Below are 16503 nucleotides of genomic sequence, written 5' to 3'. Positions count from 1 at the left end.
AAGTTCACCCTTTTAAAGTATATAGTTGGTGGTTCTCAGTGTAGCTGAACAAACTGTATCTTTTTTTCATTTAATATTTTTCTGTTATCACACTGGGTGCTTACTCAGTGGTAAGTTATACAATGTTGCAAACCATAAGTTACTTAATCATTCATATGTTTCAAACTTTCACTATCACAAATAAGGTTACAGTAAATATTATGCATGTGGCTGTTCGCTTTTGAAGAGGATTCTTTTTTTTTTTTTAACGTGGACCACTTTTAAAGTCTTTATTGAATTTGTTACAATACTGTTTGTTTTATGTTTTGGTTTTTTGGCTGCCAGGCAGGTATGTGGGATCTTAACTCCCTGACAAGGGATTGAACCCACAACCCCTGCACTGGAAGGTGGTGAAGTCTCACCCTCCGGACTGCCAGGGAAGTCCCTGGGGAGGATTCTTTCTTTTAGTGAAAACTTTTATATTTAGAATTAGCCAGCTGGACTCAGTTTAGATGATCCCAAACTGTTGGCAACATCCAAAGTATCATAGTCAGGAGCCAGGCAAACATACACCTTCTTTTCATCAGACCTGATCAAGGTGTTGACCTTGGCTACATCAATATCATAGCGCTTCTTCACAGCCTGTTCAATCTGATGCTTGACATCCACAATAAACACAAATGTCTTGTCTTCTATCTTCTTCATGGCTAACTTGGTGGTGAGGGGGAATTTGATGATGGCACAGTGGTCAAGCTTGTTTTCCCTAGGGGCACTCTTCCGAGGATATCTGTCTGCATTGCCCCCTGAGCTGCAGTGTTTTGGGCTGTGGCAAGGTGGGTGACATCTGAATTTTTTTTTTTTTTTTTTTTTTTATGGTCGTAGATGCCTTTCAACACTGCTTTCTTGGTCTTGGCTTTGGCTTTGGGAGGGGCAAGAATTTCCTTCTTTGCTTTCGGTGCCATCTTAGTGAAAAAGAGGGAGGAATTTTTCTTAAGGAAAACTTTCTATGAGTAGTACTGATGAGTCAAAAGAGAGTCACATCTCTATTAAGGCCCTTCAGAAGTACTGTCAAATTGTTTTTTAAGAGGATTATACAAATTCCCATTGTTACAACTTTCTCTGAATGGGTCAATTGCATCATCTTATTAGCAATGGAAAATACATAAGGTAGGGGTGTATGTGTGTGTGTATACATGCATGCATGCTAAGTCGTTTCAGTCATGTCTGACTCTTTGGGACCCCCTGGACTGTAACCTGCCAGGCTCCTCTGTCCATGGGATGCTCCAGGCAAGAACACTGGAGTGGGTTGCCATACCCTCCTCCAGGGGATATTCCCGACCTAGGGATCCAACCCGTCTCCTGCATTTCAGGAAGATTCTTTACATATGAGCCAGTGGGGAAGCCCTATAAATATACTAGTGTAGTAGGTGTATTATTATGTAGATTTCTGTAATAGCCATACCAATCCTAAGATAAAGCCATTTTTTAGCTAAATGGGAATGGAGGGACAGTGATTTTGAGGGGACTGAGAGAGAAGGTAAAGGGATTTGCTCCTTAATATTCTTCTGTCTCTATCCTGCCTCTTCACCCTGTTTACAAACCAGTTTCTTCTTCAGTGAGCTGTGCTTCTTCAGGGCCTAGTATAGTGCCTGGGACTGTCCTGAATATCAACAAACATTTATAAAATGTATAAATAATGGAAGGAAAATGTTAAGATATATGCACCTGCTAAGTCGCTTCAGTCGTGTCCGACTCTGTGCGACCCCATAGATGGCAGCCCACCAGGCTCCGCCATCCCTGAGATTCTCCAGGCAAGAATACTGGAGTGGGTTGCCATTTCCTTCTTGAGTTGGTTATACTAGTAAAATGAGCATTCAGTAGTTTTAATGAACTTGCTGGAATCAACACTTTCCATTCCCTCCAAATAAACATATTGACTACTTTCCATGCCTGCTGAATGCTTTGGACTAGTGAGTCTACATCTGGAATATATATATACATCTTCCTACCAGTTTTGTTAGATACCTAACAAGAGTCTGTTGTGGTTGGTTCCAAAACTGCTTATGACAGCTGTTTGCCAGAGTATAGCTGATTTAATTAAAATCACATAAACTGATAAGACATAACCCTGAAAGAGAAGGAGCTGTTTTTATGAAATGTCAGTTGAATGCTTTGGAAATATTAGCTAAAGACCACATGAAAATTACTGGCAAATCATACATGGGAGGCAGAAATATACAGGATTTTTTTTTTTTTTTTAAAGAAGGAGGCTCTATTTATATTGCTTTGCAGGGAGTTTTCAGTTCTCAATTTTATTTTTTAAATTATTCTATTTTATTTCAGCTGTGCTGAACAGCATTCTGGATCTTAGTTCCCCAACCAGGGAATGAACCCGTGCTCCTTGCAGTGGTAGCATGGAGTCCTAACCACTGGACTGCCAGGGAAGTCCCTCTCAGTCAACTTAAAAGAACACCAAATTGGAAAGCATAGAAAATATATCCTGGATATGAATTACGTAAGGAAGACAACTCAAGAATTCTAATTGCCACTGTTGCTCAAATAAAAGGTTTGCTCTCACATCAAAAGATTGGCAAGTGGGTGTTCCTTACAGGTTTGAAGTGAAAATGAAAAGTTAAGGTTTGTATTTGTCACTTTAATATACTTTTCCAATTAACTGACCACCTATTGGGCCAGACTGATTTGTTTGGACAGGGACAAATACGTATACCCTATTCCTTTTTATTTATTTTTTCCTCATAGGAGGTCAGATAGGGGAGAATTTGTGCTGGTTATTCTAGAAGGAGTGATCTACCTAACTGGTAAATTTGGATCTACCTGCTCTTAGAGATGGGTTGGGAAGATACCCTAGAGTAGGAAATGGCAACCTGCTCCAGTATTCTTGCCTGGGAAATCCCATGGACAGCACCTGATGGGCTATAGTTCCTGGGGTTGCAAAGAGTTGGACATGACTGAGCGCAGGTGCACACATGCACACACAAGGACTGAGACGGCAATCTTTCCTGATCACACGTGGTTAAACTGATAGGCCTCTGCAAGTGGAGGTTGGAATTTGGGGGAGACTATTTTAATTCAAAGAATAGTAAAAAGCTTTTGGTCATTAACCAGGTCATTGACCAAGACATTTTTCAGCTCAGCTTTATTGGTAATAAAGTTGATATTTTCATCTTTTCTTGGGCTCCAGTCTTCTCAGGGCTGATACTTCCTGTCCTTGTAGCATTCCAACAGTGTTGGGTAAGATGGCTTCTACATTTTGTCACAACCCAGATATATCATTTTCCCTTTTATTTTAGTTTGTGATTGTGTTCATTCAAATAAAAAGTTGTCTCCGGTAGTCTGCTGTCAGTAGCCTAGTCTTGTTTAAAGTTCAGTCTGTATCTGAAGCCAGACAATGAGAAAACATTTATGGCTTCTTAGAAATACTGGTATCAGGAAATATTTACTGAGAAGGGAAAAGAAACCCAAACACGGCTCCTGCCAATCCTTCGAGCCCCTCCCCCACCACATCCTGCTAGAGTGTTGCCTGTCCTGCTGATTTCTGGATGGGTAAACATGGCAAATTTAAGGTCACTGCCTGTATGGATATTTAAGTGAAAACTGTAAACATAGTAGGGAATAATAGTCTAGCCTTTTCTTAATATCCTTTAAGCCATTTTGGAGCCCTATAATGGGTCTGAAGGTCAATGCTGCTGCTGCTGCTGCTGCTAAGTCGCTTCAGTCGTGTCCGACTCTGTGCGACCCCATAGATGGCAGCCCACCAGGCTCCGCCATCCCTGAGATTCTCCAGGCAAAAATACTGGAGTGGGTTGCCATTTCCTTCTCCAGTGGATGAAAGGGAAAAGTGAAAGTGAAGTTGCTCAGTCGTGTCCGACTTTCAGCGACCCCATGGACTGTAGCCTACCAGGCTCCTCCGTCCATGGGATTTTCCAGGCAAGAGTACTGGAGTGGGGTGCCATTGCCTTCTCCGGAAGGTCAATGATCAGTATTTAAAAAGAAATAAAAATATAAAATTGAAAATATCAGAAAGAATTGCATAGAATAATGGTAATATTTCATGAAATGTTTTGTTTCAGAGGTGTGTGTGTGTGTGTCTGTGTGTCTGTGTGTCTGTGTGTCTGTGTGCATGGGCATATATATTCTGGGTTGAAATGTGGAATATATTTCTTATGGAGGGCCACAGTCAAAAAAGAGTGCAAAGGATATTATTCAGCCATACAAAAGAAGAAAATCACACCATTTTTGAAAACATAGGTGAATCTTGGGACATTATGCTAAGTGAAATAAATCAGAGAAACACAAACAACTTGTGTGATTTCACTTTTATATGGAATCTAAAAAATAGAGCCAGTCATAGAAAGCTGTAAAAAAAAAAAAAGTTTTTGCTAAGCTGGTTTTAAAGTGCATATTTCTTCTTTCTTTCATTTTTACTCTTTGCTAATTCGCTCTCTGAAATTGCTGCCTTCTGAATAAATTGCAGTAATGAATAACCAGAGAAGCAAGGGCCTCACTCAGAGAAGCAAGTTCTCACTGTGTGAACAGCTGGAATGCAAAAACTCTTGTCCCTACCTCTTCACTCTGAGTCAATCAGATACCCAAACAGCATTAGGGTAAAAGGGCTTTTCAGTGGAAAAGACCCTGATGCTGGGAAAGATTTAAAGCAAAAGAGAAGGGGGTGGGACAGGATGAGAAGTTTCAGATAGCACCACTGACTCAGTGAACATGAATTTGAGCAAACTCTGGGAGACAGTAGAGGACACAGGAGCCTGGCATGCTGCAGGCAATGGGGCAAAGAGTCAGACATGACTTAGCAACTGAACAAGAAGAAGGGTTAAGATCTAGAATCTCATTAAGGAAGAGGATACAGGAACATTTACTTTAAAATTTATCACCTGCACAGTTCAAGCCTCAGGATTCTTCTTCCAGCCATCAAATCACAGAGGGTTCAGCTTAATATGCAGGATCAAAGCCCTACCTTTCCAGACTGACTCACCTATATTTCTCCCATGTGAATCTGTGCTCCAAGCAAACTGACCTCTTGGTGTTTGCTAAACTTCTTATTTTGTATCACTGATTGTACTGTTCCTTCTGCATAGGGCAGCCTCCTCAACTAGCCCCTCTTTGTTGCCAAGGTCCCATCTAGCCTTCAAAGATCATTTCTAACTTCCTTTCCTGGTTCCTAATACCTTTCTTTTTAATTCCATAAATATCTGTAAGAAATACTTTTTTATAAAAATGCACTTGAAAATATAATTTTTCCTGATTTGAGGTAAATATTAATGTACTAGTGTAAAAAGAAAATATAGAAGTCACAGAAGAAAGTAAAACTCCCATTAAAAAATCTACATGATACACATTTATGTATATTTATATATTACAAGCTGGTATCATATCATTTTATGACGTGCTTTTTAATTATATGTATATGCCATGACATTAATCTTTTTCTTCAACATGCTTTCTTTTCTGGTCATACCACAAGGCATGTGGGATCAGGGATGGAACCCCATTGGAAGGTAGAGTTTTAACTGCTGGACAGCAGGGGAAGTCTGTTCAACCTGATTAAAAATATCTTTTTTTGTATTGGAGTATAGTTGATTTACAATATTGCATTCAACATGATTTTAATGGTTACAAATGAACTATAATTTAACAATCATGTAACACTGGGCATTTTACTTGTTTTCACGATGCTGTATTTTGGGGGAATATACATGGAATGGTATCCAGGGTATAGAGGTTTCCTTGGTGGCTCAGTTGTAAAGAATCCACCTGCCAGTGCAGGAGACACAGGTTTGATCCCTGGTCCCAGAATATCTCCTGGAGAAGGAAATGGCAACCCACTCCAGTATTCTTGCCTGGAAAATCCCACGGACAGAGGAGCATGGTGGGTTACAGTCCATGGGGTCACAAAAGAGTCGGACATGACTTAGCAACTGAACAACAACAATAATGCAGGATATAGAGACAAATTTCCTAAAAAAAGCACAGTGGATTATATTTTGGGAAACAGGAAACTGAGGCCAGTGATAATTTGGAGAAATTGAAGTCCCCCCATGAATCTTTGGAAATATTGACACATAAGCTGTGTTTCCCACTCTAATAAGTGTAATAGGGGTTTGAGCCAATTGCACTTAAACTTTAAAGGGCAGTGACCCCCAAGGATTATGGTTGACTCAGGGGGTCATACAGGCAGCTGACCCATGGAAACACGCAGGGCGGAGCATGCATGCCTTCTCACCTCAAAATATTTGTCTTTGTGTAGCGTCTAAATCTAGTAGGAAGAGATGTGCCTCTCTCTTCTCGGATTTCTTCCTCCCTCTTCCCCAGCCCTATTTCCTTTTTCTTTTCTGAGATCACCCACCATTAATTATTCTGTCTTTTATCTTTTAGTCTCCCCTCTCAGCCCCTTTGAGAGTTCTTCCTCAAATTGAAAAAAAGAAAAAAAAAAAAATCACCTCTCCTTTACCTTTAAAATTTTTTTCTCCAGCTTTATTGAGGTATAATTAACAAATAAATACACATATTGAAAGTATGCAATGTGATGATTTATATACATATGTGTACACGGAAATGATTACCACAATCAAGTTATTTAACCTATCGATCATTTTAGGTATTTACCTTTCATACACGTACGTGTGGGGAGAACACAAGATGATTAGGAAATTTCCAGTGTTAACCACAGTTACTACCCGTGGAGCCATAGGCCCAGTCCCTACCCCCAGCCCTCCCCCTTCCTGCCCTCCTCCCCCCGCCAAATTTCTGGATTCATCACCTTTTACTGCCTTCATTGCTCCACCACCGCAAACTGCCTACCCGGTGCTCAAACTCAGCTAAGAGCCTGGCCCAGAGCAGGCCTTGGCTGAGCTAGTTCCACCCCTCGAGCAAATTGGCGTCTCTTTCCTGGTTCTTCTGAGGGCATTTCTCCATTAGCAGTGGGTGCTCAGTGCCAGACACCGACTCCGTGCTCTCCCCTCCCCACCTGACTGCCACCTTTAACGCCGCCCGTTCCCGGGTCCTCCGGGTTCTTGGAAGGTCCTTCCTGGCCCTCTTCCTGCCTGTTCCGAGTTCTCACCTCGCACAGTCAGAGCTTCCCCAGTAACTCGGAGGATCTCTCAGTCTACCCCTGGGAGGCAGCCGTCGCCAGGCCTTCAACTCCGTTCGCCGCGGGTCTCACGGTCATGTCACAGCGCCCCTGCAACTCCAGGCCCGCGTGCAAGTCCTCATATGCAGTGATGACCGAGCATTTAGGGCGCACCTACTAAGCGCAGGCCTACGCCGCCTAGGCCCCACTACGAGCCAGATTTTGAAGGAAGAGGACGCCGTCCCGGCTCCAGAGGCGCTCCCGTCCGCAGGGGCGAGGCACCGCGTAGGCAGATCGCGGCCCTCTAGTGGGGGACCTCGGCCCCGACCCCAGACCCCCCGCCCGGGAGGCGCGTCAGAGGACCACGAGGCCCAGGTCGCAGGTGGCGGCCGCCGGACCGGAACCGTGCCGGGTGCTCGGCTGGGGCAGGCGAGGCCAAGGGTCCGGCCCTGTCCGACGCCGTCCCCGCCCCGCCCCGCCCGCCGCCACTGCCGTCGCCGCCGTCGGGTCGGTGCCGAGCAGCCCGCCTGGGGCAGGAGGCGAGAGGCGAGAGGCCAGACCCCAGGCCGGGGGTGCCCCTCAGCCGCACCGCCCTGGGCGGGTGCCCAGGTCCAAGTCGCCTTCCGCCCGGCTGGCCACCCCCCCCTCCCCGCCCGCGGCCCCAGCCAGGTCCCGCCGCCTGGCAGGCTCCCGCCCCCGCTCCGCCCCCGGAGCCGCAGCCCCGCCCGCCACCGCCGTCGCCATGTTGTGGCTCCCACAGCCGGCGCTGGGGACGCGCGCGGCCGAGCCCGGGGCCTGCAGCCGCCGCCGCCGCCAGGTAAGCGCCCCCCGCGGGCCGGGCCGGGCGGGGCTTGTGGGCCGGGGCCGCCGCCGAGGCCGCCCCAGCCCGAGCCGGGGCAGAGCGGAGCCGGGGCCGAGCCTGCGCCCGCGCTGCGGCCCGGCCCTGCTGCCGGGCGGACCCTGCTCGCCGCCTGAGGCGGCAGCTACTTCCCCCGACCGCCGCCTGGCGGGCCCCGGCCGCCACCCCACCCCGCCCCCGGCGGACGGGCCGCCTGCCCCTTCCGCCGTCCCGATCCGCCGCTACCCCGCCGGGCGGGCACGCTTGCTGTCTGTCCTCCCCGCGCGAGACGGGCGGCCGCCCTTGGCGTCGGCCCGCGGCCCCCCGCCCGGGCACGGATAACGGTGCCACTTTGCCCGGTTGGGGCGCCCTGTCAGCCGGACCATCCCGCCCGCCCGAAGAGCTGGCGCCGTCACGGGGCAGACACTTGGGGGATCGTCCTTTTTTGGCGCCCCTCAGTCCCTGCCCCCACCTCCGCCCAAGTTCTTGTCCCTGGGGGAGGTTTCTTCGGGAGCAGACGGGTATGCCTGCTCCAGAGTTGGGGGGCCCAGAGAGGGTGACCAGGCCTGTTGATCAGGGTGGAGATTGTCTCTCTGCAGGGACTCTTCCTGCCAACCTGGGGGGGAAGAGGCTCAATGTGACCCAAGGGCGGACGGGGAGCGTCTGCTGGACAGATGGCCTCCTGGCCTTGGATCAGCGCTTGTGAGGGGGAGGGGTCCGGACGACCTTAGGTATGCCTGCTTCCGAGAACCCTAGGATTATTGGAGCTGCTCAGGGATTTTGAACTTTTCTTTTTTGAATAGGCCAGAGGTGGCATTAAAAATCCTGGAATAAATCCGAGGGTCCACCCAGACCAGCATGGCTGGCACCCAGGACTAGCCTAGGATAGGACTGGCAGTCAGAGAATGGGACTTGGAGGGGAGCGCGGGAAGGTTGTATTTGGCTCAGGGCTGGCCCATTTGCCTTCAGCTCTGTGTTCTGCAGGGTCTGTTGGGTGCATCTGTTGGTGTGTACAGTGTGGCTGAGGTTACAGAACGTGGACAGACAGATGCCTGGCCTGGAAGGTGCCTGGTGGATTTTCAGGGGTCTGTTGCCTCACCCCAAGTACATTATGCAGTGAAAGAGAAGAGGAAGCAAGGTGCTAGCTAGCACACAGATTTTGACCATTTTCCAGTTGTTCCACTGGTCATGGCTTCGATTCATTCAGTAACATTTTACTGAGCACTTATTATGTGCCAGCCACTGCACTAGGTACTGGGAGTATAGGGGTAAACCAGAAAGACATGTTTTACCTTCAGTTCATAGACTCAATAATAAACAAACAATCTTGAAACATCACTCAGCAACAGGTATTTGTCAACAAATGCGTGCTAGGCATTGTTTTAGATGCTGTGAAGAAAACAAAACAAAAATAACTGCACATGTGGAGCTTTAATGGGGGGAGGGGTTTGCGCAGACAATAAAATAAAATATAAAATAAAAATATATTCTGTTAATAAGTGCTAATGAGAAAAAACAGGTTATTGGGTTATTGGGTATTGGAATTTATATTTGAGTATTTGAGTGGTCTGGAAAGGGCTCCTGAGAAGTTGTCTTGAATAGAACGTTGAAGGAAGTGGTGAACTAATCATTTCAAACTGTGATGTGTATAAGAAGAGAGAGAAAGGTGAAGAGCGTGGTGAGAGATAATGGGCCTTGATTTGGGTTGGGGTCTCAGGGAAGGCCTCCCTTGAGGAAGTGACATTTAGGCTGAGACCTGAAGGAGGGGTGAGAGTTAACCATGTGTGGAGCAGCCCGGAGCTTGGTAAATTGGAGGAAGTGAAAGAGGCCTGTGTGGCTGGAGAGGAGATAAGTTTATAGAGAGGTGTGTCAGTTCACTGGGGGCCTCCAGGACAGAATGTCTTTCCCTCCAGAGTTTGGATTTACCCCCAGTGTAATTAGGAGCCTTTGAAGGGTTTTAAGTGAGTAACATGATGATATTTACATTTTAAAAGGACTCTGGTATGGACAGAGATAAGCAGGTAAGGTAAGGCTCTACGCGTTGAGTGGCCTCACTACTTGATCTCCTTGGAAAAGCCTCAAGCAGTCCCGGGCGAGGAGGATCTTTTCTCTCAGTGAGACTATTTTGCCCAGCTCTTAGGAAGGGAAAGAAAAATGAATTAACATTTATGGAGTGCCTGTTAGGTGGGAGAATCAATTTTAGAGACTTTTATACAAGCATTATCATATTTAACTTAATCTTCTCTGCACTCTGAGAGGAGTTGTCCTGCCCCCTTTATACATACAAGCTCAGAAGAGTTAGATGACTTATCCAAAGCCACATTTGTAACATAATCTGTATTCAAACCCAGATCTTCCTGATTCGGAGCCCTCTGGCTCTGGAGCCAGACTACTGAGTTTGTGTCTTGCTTCTGCCACTTACTAACTGAATGATTTTGAGTTATTTAACCCTTCTGGTGCCTCAGTTTCCTGTCTGGAAAAGCCTCAAGCTTTCCTCAGCTTCAATGCAGATAAAAGTTCCTACCTTCTAGGGTTGTTGTGCTGATTAAATTAACTTTTAGTACAACATGTTAGTTGCATTTATTACTTAAAATTTTAAAACATCCACACTGCCTCCCAGTCCTGTTGTCATTTTGGATGAGATTAACTATAGGGATAATTCAGTTCTTGAATATTGTGAGGCTCTGTTTTCCTTTAAATAACTGAATGCCAATGTTCCATGTGCTCAGTCCTTCAACACTGATCCCTTGTTTCAGTCTTGACACTGCACTGGGGCTTATGGATACAATGTGAGTTCCTTCCCTCAAGCTCAATGTATCTAGGGAAGGTCAGATAATTAAAATGAGCTACAATGTACTTAACAAATTCTCAAAAACCCCTGTATTTAAAGAGCTACAGTTAAGATCCGTAAGAACTAAATGCCTGGGGAAGTAGGGAAGGCTTTAGGGCCAGGGTGACTTCTGAACTGGGCTTTGGAGGAAGAACAGTGTTACCACCGTGTAAGACTGGGCGAAGGACATTCTATGTAGAGGGAGTCATATGTGAAAGCGCGGAGCCGTGAGAGGCTTGGTTTGTCCAGGGATGAGGCTGGTAAGCTGAGCTGGACTTGTGAAAGGCAGGTCAGGTTTGGATTTAATTCCATATGGCACAGGGACCTATCAGAGACTATTGGATACAGCAGATACATACTATGATGAGTGCTGCTAATAGAGAGTGGATACAGTTGTCATCCCTGGAGGTGACTTTATTTTGGTGGGATCTCAGGGCTTCAGTATCTGAAGTTTCATAAACCTGTAACTCAGGTGTTTTTATATATATATATATATATATATAATTTTTATTTAGTTATTGGCTGTGTTGCATCTTTATTGCTGCTCACGCTTTTCTCTAGTTGTGGCGAGTGGGGGCTCACTTTCTAGTCGTGGTATGCGGGCTTCTCATGGCAGTGGCTTCTCTTGTTGCTGAGCTCAGGCTCTAGGGTGTGCGGGCTTCAGTAATTGCAGCACATGGGCTCAGTAGTTGTGGCTCCTGGCCTCTAGAGCACAGGTTCAATAGTGTGGCACACGGACTTTAGTTACACCACATCCACAGCATGTGGGATCTTCTGGGACCAGGGATCAAACCTGTTATCTTCTGCATTGGCAGGTGGGTTCTTCACCACTGAGCCACCAGGGAAGCCCTGAAATTCAGTTTTGTAGGCCACGTTGAGCTGATTGAGATCCAGGGAGACTGACTAACCAAACTTGGAAGAGACTGATGCAAAAAATCAGGGTATTAACTAGCCTTGAGAAATGAAACTGCAGAATGACAGATGTTTCTGTTCTCTGGTCATGGCCCTCCCCACCCTCACCCCCTAACTTCTGGGCAGGGCTGGGACATACTAACAAACTCTTGCTCCTCAATTCCCGTTTGTTTTTCTCAGGCTCCATGAATACTAATACTTTTTGTTAACATAACCTTGCCCTAAAGCTCTATACAGTGTAATTAACAATGTTTATTAATTGATGGAATGAATAATTCTGTATCATTTGAATGGGATCCTGTGTTTGTGAAACTTAAGGAAAAGGAGGAATAACTTTTTTAGAAGTAAAGTATTGCAAAAGGGGCTCCCTAGGATTGGGTTACTGGGGAAGGTATGCAGATACCAAGTGGTGTGGGTAATTTTGTGGCCAAGGGGTGGTTGTGCACAGGTACATTGGAAGTTGCTCGGAGAGCAGAAGTCTGTGAACTCTTGAAAGAGGTGGGGTGGGGGTGGGTTGGGGTTGCACCTGAAGGAGAGTTTGGTTTAGGATTTTCATCTTGCCTACATGTGGGGGACGGAAAAGAAGGTGCTAATTCTTGCCCTCTACTCAGCCTGGTCATGGTGAGCTTTCCTATTGTATGGGATCTTCATGAGGCTTGAGCTTCGTCTTAACACTTCTTCTGCTTCTGCAGAACTGGAAAGAGTGGTGGACCCCCTAGAGTTCTGAATCTGTATTTTTCTACAATGGAAAATAAAATCAAATAGACCAACTTAGATTATGGATTAATTATTTTTCTTTTAAAACTCTAAAGGACATTCATGTAGAAAATTTAGGCAATACAGATAGGTATACAAATGAAATAAAAATGATAAACCCTATAACCTAGATCTACTGTTAGCATTTTAATATTTAGTGTTTTTATTAGATCTTTTTCTCCAGCTCTATCTTTCTGGACAAGTTGGTTTTAACTTTTTTCTTTTCCTACAAAAATAGGAGCATCCTGAATAGGAGAGCATTCCAAGTGTTGATGTCTGTGAGGTGGAGTAGTGGCGTATGCCCGCAGTCTGTGTGTGTCTCCGTCTGTGGGCATCTGGTCCAGTGTGCCCGCAGTCTGTGTGTGTCTCTGTCTGTGGGCATCTGGTCGTGTGCTTGCAGTCTGTGTGTATCTCCATCTGTGGGCATCTGGTCCAGTGTGCCCGCAGTCTGTGTGTATCTCCATCTGTGGGCATCTGGTCCAGTGTGCCCGCAGTCTGTGTGTATCTCCATCTGTGGGCATCTGGTCCAGTGTGCCCGCAGTCTGTGTGTGTCTCCGTCTGTGGGCATCTGGTCCAGTGTGCCCGCAGTCTGTGTGTGTCTCCGTCTGTGGGCATCTGGTCCAGTATTCTCCCACTTCATGCTTTAAGAGTGGAGGAGGGGGTATCCATTAGTTTTTTTTAATCATGAGAAATGTTTTTAGGGATAAAAGTGCTACTTCAGCCAACCATCCATTTTATTTGACAGTGGGAAGTGTTTATGTGTGTGTTGAAATGACACATCTGATCCTTTTTATGACTGAAAGAAAAGTTAATGAGCACCTTCTGAGTTTGGTGTCTCCTCAGAGTCATTCCTCAAATGCATCAGCGCTTAGAGAACAGCTGTCCTCTGTTGGCTGGGTGACTCTGGGTAAAGTCACATTTACCCAGATTCTCCATTTCAGATTCTAAAGGTGCTGTATCAAGAGGTATGGTGTCTGTCCCACTTCCTGTCATTGACATGCTCCAGGAGATGTGCTGGAGCTCTGCATACATGCTCTATTTACGTGATCGATTGTAGAAAGACTGCTGCCATGTTGAGTGAAAAAAGGGGTATGTCTGCTGAACAGATGAGCTCCTGGCCTCGAGTCAGCATGCATGTGGAATGGGGGTCTGTATGACTTTGTTATGTCCATTCGTGAGCTCCAGAAATATTGGAGACCCATGAAATTTTTTCCAGTATTTCAGGGGTAGCATTAATGGTCTTCTGCTAAAACGAAATCAACAGGCTTATCCAGGAAGGCAAGAGGAACACCCTAGGTTTAACTCAGAATGGGTTCACTTCTCTGCGGAACAGAGCTTATGCTAAGATTTTACCACTGAGTGGTGGGATTGGAGTGGTTTTTACTCTTTTCTTTGTATTTTTGCCTATCATTTGAATTTTCTATGAGCTTGTATGTCATCTTTATAAGAAGAAAACAACCAGTAAATTTGTTTTTAATTTTAGAGACAGACACTGAATGCCCTAAAGCAAAAACTCTTAACTGCTCAGAACTGCGTTCCTCTAGAAGAGGTATGGTGTTGAGCCAGGCCACCGCTCCTTGGGCACTGCCTTCGTTAGACGTGCAGTAAAGACACATTCTCCCCAGCAGATGAATTAGGCTAGGACCTCTGATGGGAACGATTCCTTAATTAAGGGAGCCAAGGCTGCACCTATCTGGGAGGAGCTGACAAGTAGAATGAATTTTTTGGAGGAGAAGGGAGACCAGGGTGGGTAATGAGCAGCTGTTCAGATTCTTCTGGGGCTTGGCCCAGCTGAGGCTCGGGTCTGTGTGGACAGGGGCTGCTCTCTGCCTTTGCCTTGTTATACAGACTCTCCAGACCTGAACTGAACTGGCTGAGGTTGTAAAAACTGCTTCACTGCTCGAGACTTCATTAAAGCTATAAATCTTCAGCCTTTAAAAATATTAGGTGTATGATTAATACTACTGTTGTCCTTGGTTAGAATGCTTGCTTGTATTTAAAATCCTTTGGAGCCTTTTTGCCACTGGGCCATCGTTGGTCAGTTATCTACAGTTGCTTTTGTAAGGCCCACCCTGGGCCCAGCCCAGACAGAGCTGGATGCTCCGTGGAGCATCAAAGTATCATGTGAGATGAGCTTTGCCCTTAAGGAGTTTCCCCACTGAAAGCAATTAGGGAAAAATTTGCTCCCAGGTCAGATGTGTCTTAAGAGGGATTTTGTTTCTGAGAGTGGTGGTTACTTTCACACCAGTCACCCCTCTGAGATGGCTGGGATTACCTCTGGGGAACATTCCCTGGTACCCAAAATCAATTCAATGGCTGTTTGGGAGGAGGGAGGTGGTGGCAGTGAGGTAATCTCATTTTTCATTACCCCACTTGTCTCCCTTTGACATTGCTTTTCTAAGCACCTATATCCTTAGAAGGCAGCCACCTACCCATAACCCCAGTGAGCCCCAGTCCCTGTCATTCCACTATTCCCTTGAGTCTGAAGACATTTGCATTTCCACTTAGAATCCCCTTTTAAAATATTTACACCCTGTGGGAGAGGTCATTCTCTCGGCAGTTCATCACTAAACAGTAGCTTTAATTACCAGGAGTTAATTAAGTCAATGGGGAGAGAGACTGGGACCCAGGCAGGCACTTGGGGGCAAGAGTGCCCAAAGGGACGTGTTCCGCGCGACAGGAGAGCGGGCAGTGCCAGAAATGTCCATGGACATTAGTTGCTGTGGGCACGTGCTGCTAATGCTGGGGCCACCCTAGTGGTCCTGCTGCCCTGGGCATAGGGTGTAGCACCATGTCGCACTGGCACAGGGGACTTTGAGATGGAGGTGGAATTTGGGCTCAGTCTTAAAGGACTTCGCTGATGGATGGCTCAGCAGGTAAAGGATCCACCTGCAGTGCAGGAAATGCAAGAGACACAGGAGACACCGATTCCATCCCTGGGTTGAGACGATCCCTTGGAGAAGAAAATGGCAACTATCTCCAGTACTCTTGCCTGGGAAATCCCATGGACAGAGGAGCCTGGCAGGCTACAGTCCAGTGGGTCACAAAGAGTCGGACATGACTTGAGTAACTAAGCAGCAAGCAGCTTAAAGGATTAGAAGTTTGTTTTTCCTTCATTTAGGAAATATGGTATGGTTACCAGAGGGTTACGGGGGAGGAATAAATTGGGAGATTGGGACTGAGGTATACACATTACTGTATATAAAATAGGGTGTCCTCAGTTGCTCACTGGTAAAGAATTTGCCTGCCAATGCAAGAGATTCAGGTTTGATCCTTGGGTCAGGAAGATCCCCTGGAGAAGGAAATGGCAACCCACTCCAGTATTTTTGTCTGGGAAATCCCATGGACAGAGGAGCCTGGCAGGCTACAGTCCATGGGGTTGGAAAGAGTTGGGTGTGACTGAGCACACACACACCAAGGACCTACTGTAAAGCAGAGTAAACTCTATGCAATACTCTGTAATGGCCTATATGGGAAAAGAATCTCAAAAAGAGTGGATGTGTGTCTGTGTGTTGTTGTTGTTCAGTCGTCCAGTCGTGTCTGACTCTTTGCAACCCCACGGACTGTAGCAAGTCAGGCCTCCCTGTCCCTCACCATCTCCTGGAGCTTGCCCAAGTTCATGTTCACTGCATTGGTGATGCCGTCCATCCATCTCATCCTCTGATGCCCTCTTCTCCTTCCCATTCTAGTGTTCTTGCCTAGAGAATCCCATGGACAGGGAAACCTGGCAGGCTACTGTCCAAAGGGTTTAAAAGAGTCAAACATGACTGAGAGACTGAGCATGCACACATACTCAGTTTAGAACATTTTGGTACATTCAAGAAAACAAGTCCCTCATAGTTTTACTCCCTGATGATAGAAGAGGGGCGTGATCCTTTTACAGAGAAAGTCAGGGCAGGTCGCTTCCCTACCCCATATCCTCCCATAGCCTTCCATCTGAAAGTGAACATCAGTCCTCACAGTGGCCCTCCATTATCTGCTTCCCATCTCCATCTCCTGTCACAGCCTCTGCTCTGGTTCAGGTTCTTTGCATGCACCAAGCACTTCGCGACTTCAGGGCTTTCTACTTGCTCTTTCCTCTGCCTA

The 16503-nt window shown here is 46.3% G+C and overlaps 1 protein-coding gene and 1 pseudogene across 6 annotated transcripts in view; one reads left to right on the top strand and one right to left on the bottom strand.

The window, feature by feature from the left end:
- Nucleotides 1–468: 468 nt before the first annotated feature.
- Nucleotides 469–941, bottom strand: LOC145528608 (large ribosomal subunit protein uL23 pseudogene; annotated as a pseudogene).
- Nucleotides 942–7814: 6873 nt separating this feature from the next.
- The window catches only part of ZNF592 (zinc finger protein 592), a 49931-nt gene continuing 41242 nt past the window's right edge, over nucleotides 7815–16503 (top strand). For all 6 annotated transcript variants that reach the window (XM_081546929.1, XM_081546928.1, XM_081546926.1 and 3 more), the window contains exon 1: nucleotides 7815–7898. The gene's annotated coding sequence lies outside the window, so the exon portion shown is untranslated. The remainder of the gene's footprint in view (nucleotides 7899–16503) is intronic.

This window comes from Giraffa tippelskirchi, chromosome 12 (genome assembly GCF_054371585.1).
Source record: "Giraffa tippelskirchi isolate mGirTip1 chromosome 12, T2T-mGirTip1v1.2.pri, whole genome shotgun sequence".
Lineage (NCBI taxonomy): Eukaryota > Metazoa > Chordata > Mammalia > Artiodactyla > Giraffidae > Giraffa > Giraffa tippelskirchi.
Note: the sequence above shows the minus strand (reverse complement) of the source record. Positions and strands in the feature narration are given on the sequence as shown.